This window comes from Oncorhynchus masou, chromosome 3 (genome assembly GCF_036934945.1).
Source record: "Oncorhynchus masou masou isolate Uvic2021 chromosome 3, UVic_Omas_1.1, whole genome shotgun sequence".
Classification (NCBI taxonomy): domain Eukaryota; kingdom Metazoa; phylum Chordata; class Actinopteri; order Salmoniformes; family Salmonidae; genus Oncorhynchus; species Oncorhynchus masou.
The window spans coordinates 27,175,834-27,181,720 of NC_088214.1; positions in this window are offsets into that span (position 1 = coordinate 27,175,834).

Below are 5,887 nucleotides of genomic sequence, written 5' to 3' on the forward strand. Positions count from 1 at the left end.
TGGCAATCTGGGCAGTGGAGTATCTCTGTTGAATTCCACTGAGAGACTGTCAGTGAGACAATAGCAGCTGGGTTGCAGATCCAATGAAGAAAGGGATGGGAGGATGTTGTGGTGACATGGGTAGATTGGTCTCCAGGATGTTTGGCTTCTCACTCAACTAGTCCTCATTACCTAGGTCTCCTGGTGGAAAGAGGGAAGACATGGGCTTACTTTACAATGCAGTTAAAGTAGTTACAAGACAACATGAAACATAATCTTATCCACCAGCCAATTGAACCTGTCTCTCTTTCTATATGTGGTAGCAATATAGCCTGGGGACGAGGTTACATACAAAGTACTGCATTGAAATAAACAGCAGTACTTCATACAGTCCCAATCTTATAACTGGCACATCAGTAACTCATCATCATTATTAACAAACTCTGCTCCGATTATATCTACTCATTTTGAGGTCAAAATGCACTTTCTATGTTCGTCTAGTCAACCTTGACAGTATCTTACCGGAGGGATTTTACGGATAATGATTCCGGAAAAATGAAACATGAGCAAATTGGTCCTCTGGCGTGCATTTAATTCTGCGAGTCAGGCTATGTGAAGTTAGTGGAGCAGGAGCAGACATCAAACAAAGTCACACACACAGAGGAAAGGGAGATGAGCAAAAATGACAAGACTCCACGTCCAGAAAAATCACTGTAAGGGAGCATGAAAGATACAATATATTGTGCCAGTGTCCAGGATATTGGTCCAAACATTGATTTTACTTGAAGTGACTGGAGGAAACTGGAGGAGGCAGTGCCAGAGCTAGATGTCAAGGATCCAGGTTCTCTGTCAGGGTTTTGACTTTCTAATTATCTTTGCAGAAAGTATGTGACATTCCTGCATTTCGAACAACAACTGCATACTGGAGATTAGAGAATAGTTTACATATTGCATAATTAACTAGAATTCCTGTCACCTTTTGACTTGAAGGGGATACTTTGTAGTCCCCTTCAAAGAAATTACACACTAGTTGTTGTGAAGGCTTATGTCCTCACCCTTAACCTCTGGCCATGCCCCTCCCTTGCCTCTCACCCCAACCCTCTCCACTCTGTTCATTAGCACCCTCCAGTCTTCCTTATTCCTGTTGGTAAATGCATGGGGCAGCCAACTTATGTTTTCCTTTCCATTTTGTGAGTGACTGACAAGTGAGTACCTTTCATTATTGAATAATATGTTCATGTTCATATCAATATCCTTGTTAAAGTTAGTGTATATTCTGCATGCAAATTAGTACCATTTCCTGTCAATCCAGCATTTGCGATGCATTTCAGTTATCCATTTTGCACTTGTCACTCATGCTTGTATGTTAAAATGTGTTTGTATCCCCCTCTTGTATTTCCCTAGTAAACCTCAAAGTTATCCTGCAACTGTTCCCCAAGTGCTCCTGTGTCTGTGTGTGCAATAAACCCCACTATTTGGATCCTTGCTTCATCTCTTCGTTTCATCTGCCTTATCGACGTGCCATGTTGGCATTCTGAACCAGTCAAAACTTCCTTAAACAGTCCACCTCTTCTATACTAATGTTAGTTTTTAACAGTGCAGCGTCTGTATGCGTAGCACTGAATGACAGCTGTAGGCCAACTTCCACTGATCCCACCCCTCATCCCTCTTTTCTTCTATCCCTCCCCCTTCAAATCTGCTTCAACAGACCTGTTTATTTTTAGCTTCGGGTTTATACAAATTTACTGTAGTTTCTCTGCTTCATTGTGCGATGGTAGGCTATATTCCTTGGTTAACAGGTTAATGTGCCTCCATGTATTCGCTGGAGGCTAAACCCCCGCTGTTCTTATCTGTCTGGAAGGCAAGTCCCAAGATTGTACAAAATGTCCTTGTATCGTGCCACACTCGGCTATTCCATATCCCACTTTCTGAGATTGAGTGGTCACTGATTGATGACAACATCTGACTGATGACGTGTTGGATGATCTTGTTGATTATAGTACCTGCATCCATATGACTTTTTGACACAAATTATATTGTTGTGTCCTATAAAGTACTGTTTGACTTAATGAGTAGGCCATCATAGGTCATCACTGTTATTTTACAGTTGATGTGACATGTCTTCTGTAGTTTCTGCCTCCAGAGCAGAAGGCCTAATGAGAACAGACGTGTGTGTGTGTGTGTGTGTGTGTGTGTGTGTGTGTGTGTGTGTGTGTGTGTGTGTGTGTGTGTGTGTGTGTGTGTGTGTGTGTGTGTGTGTGTGTGTGTGTGTGTGTGTGTGTGTGTGTGTGTGTGTGTGTGTGTGTAGTGGGAGCCTGCATGGCACTAATACTGCAAAGGAGTGCTCAACCAACCCCCTTACTGCACAAACATGTGACTTAACAGACAGCCACCCCTGATCTGATGGTGGGGTGGTAGAGGCCCACTATTCTCCCTTAGCTGAGCTCAGGTGACTACATACACCATAGACATTAGGTCACACACACACATTTAGCTCAGGCTGATCCATCTCATAGCCGCAGCTCATGAGCTCCATCAGCAGCAGATTTGGATTCACATGGGAAATAAATCTTAATCAACAAATGTTATTGAATCACATCAATGCGTTCCTCTAATGAAACGGAATAGCACCAAATAATTTCAAACTGAAACTTATCGTTCCTGTATCGTATTGTTCCTGTATGTACAGCACATTCGAAAAGTATTCAAACCACATTTCATTACGTTACAGCCTTATTCTAAAATGGATTACATCGTTTTTGTCCCCCTCATCAATCTACATACAATACCCCATAATGACAAAGCAAGAACAGGTGTTTAGACATTTTTGCAGATGTATTAAAAATTTAAAACTGAAATATCAAATGTACATAAATAGTCAGACCCTTTACTCAGTACTTTGTTGAAGCGTCTTTGGTTGCAATTACAGCCTAGAGTCCTCTTGGGTATGACGCTACAAGCTTGGCACACCTATATTTGGGGAATTTCTCCCATTCTTCTATGCAGATCCTCTCAAGCTCTGTCAGGTTGGATGGAGATTGTCGCTGTACAGCTTTTTTCAGGTTTCTCCAGAGATGTTCGATCGGGTTCAAGTCCAGGCTCTGGCTGGGCCACTCAAGGACATTCAGAGACTTGTCCCGAAGCCACACCTGCACGGTCTTGGTTGTGTGCTTAGGGTCGTTGTCCTGTTGGAAGGTGAACCTTCAACCCAGTCTGAGGTCCTGAGTGCTCTGGAGCAGGTTTTCGTGAAGGATCTCTGTGTACCTTGCTCCGTTCTTCTTTCCCTCGATCCTGACTAGTCTCCCAGTCCGTGCCGCTGAAAAACATACCCACAGCATGATGCTGCTACCAGAATGCTTCACCATAGGGATGATGCAAGGTTTCCTCCAGACGTGATGTTTGGCATTCAACCCAAAGAGTTCTATCTTGGTTTTATCAGACCAAAGAATCTTGTTTCTCATGGTCTGAGAGTTCTTTAGGTGCCTTTTGGCAAACTACAAACTGGCTGTCATGTGCCTTTTACTCAGGAGTGGCTTTCGTCTGGCCACTTTACCATACAGGCCTGATTGGTGGAGTGCCACAGAGATGGTTGTCCTTCTGGAAGTTTCTCCCATCTCCACAGAGGAACTCTGGAGCTCTGTCAGAGTGAACATCGGATTCTTGATCACCTCCCTGGCCAAGGCCCTTCTCTCCGATTGCTCAGATTGGCCGGGTGGCCAGCTCTAGGAAGAGTCTTGGTGGTTCCAAACGTCTTACATTTAAGAATGACGGAGGCCACTGTGTTCTTGGGGACTTTCAATGCTGTTTTTATACCCTTTCTCAGATCTGTGCCTCACACAATCCTGTCTCAGAGCTCTACGGATAATTCCTTCTACCTCATAGCTTGGTTTTTGCTCTGACATACTCTGTCATCTGTGGGACCTTATATAGTCAGGTGTGTGCCTTACATATCATGTCCAATTAGTTGAATTTACCACAGGTGGACTCCAATCCAGTTGAAGAAACATCTCAAGGATGATTAATGGAAACAACATGCACCTGAGCTCAATTTCGAGTCTCATAGCAAAGGGTCTGAATACTTACGCAAATAAGGTATTTCCATTTTTTATTATTTTTATAAATTTGCAAACATTTCTAAAAACCTGTTTTTGCTTTGTCATTATGGGATATTGTGTGTATAGTGATAAAAATACAAATAAATTATACATTTTAGAATAACAAAATGTGGAAAAATGGAAGCAGCCTGAATACTTCCCGAATGCACTCTATCTATCCTGAATAAAAATATAAAAATGTTGGTCTCGTGAGCTGAAATAAAAGATCCCATAAATGTTCCATAAGCACAAAAATATTATTTCTCCCAAATGTTGCGCTCAAATGTGTTTACATCCCTGTTAGTGAGCATTTCTCCTTTGCCAAGACAATAAAATGCCACTCTAAAATGTGCAATTTTGTCACACAACTCAATGCCACAGATGTCTCAAGTTGAGGGAATATGCAATTGACATACTGACTGCAGGAATATCCACAAGAGCTGTTGCCAGAGAATTGAATGTTAATTTCTCTATCATAAGCTTCCATTATAATTTTAGAGAATTTGGCAGTACGTCCAACCGGCCTCACAACTGTAGACCACGTGCAACCAGGACCTCCAAATATGACTTCTTCACCTTCGGGATCGTCTGAGACCAGCCACCCAGACAATTGATGAAACTGTGGGTTTGCACAACTGAAGAATGTCTGCGCAAACTGTCAGAAACAGTCTCAGGGAAGCTCATCAGGATGTTCTTTGTCCTTGCTGATGTCACAGTTGTGAACAGAGAAACCCATGCTGGCAGTGGGGTTATGGTATGGACAGGCATAGGTTAAGGACAACAAACACAATTGCATTTATTGATGGTAGTTTGAAATCACAGAGACACCATGATGAGATCCTGAGGCCCATTGTCATGCCATTCATCCCCTGCCATCTCCTCATGTTTCAGCATGATAATGCATGGCCCCATGTCGCAAGAATCTGAACACAATTCCTGGAAGCTGAAAATGTCCCAGTTCTTTCATGTCCTGCATACTCACTGGGACATGTCACCCATTGAGTATGTTTGGGATGCTCTGGATCAACGTGTACGACAGCATGTTCCAGTGTCGCGCTGCATGAGGCAAATGGTCGTCACACCAGATACTGACTGGTTTTCCGATCCACACCCCTACCTTTTTTTAAGGTATCTGTGACCAACAGATTCATATATGCATTCCCAGTCATGTGAAATCCATAGATTTGGGCCTAATTAATTAATTTCAATTGATTGATTTCCTTATATGAACTGTAACTCAGTCAAATCTTTGACATTTTTGCATGTTGTGTTAATATTTTTGTTTTGTGTATGTAAGTATTGAATCGTCTTGAAAGTGTTAGATACACATCCCTAAAAGACAGCCATCCCTAATCCACCAGTAGTATCCTTTGGGTTGAGAGATATGTTGTGAGATGTTCAACAGCATCCCTTGAGAAAGGTAGTAGCAGAAACTTCTGTGATGGCTGTACTATATTGAATTCAAATATAAAAGACCACAGCAAGCAAGAACAAACTTGTATTCTTTGCATGTGCACCCCATCTCTATATTGAGAGATGTGTCACGACTTTTAGATAGAAACAAAGAACAAGGCATACAAGGACGTAGACCATTGCAAAGCATAAAATACTTTTGTTGCTGGATCAATATTTAGAGACAAAGGAAATGGTATTGTGTTCGACTGAAATTGTGTTTACATAAGAGTCCGTTTTTCATATAAAATAGAACCCAATATGAACCATCAAGGCCTAGAAACAGTGTTGGCATTAACGCATCAACACATACATATGACCCTCTGGCCTGTATACTGTACGGTAATGATTTATCCTCAGAG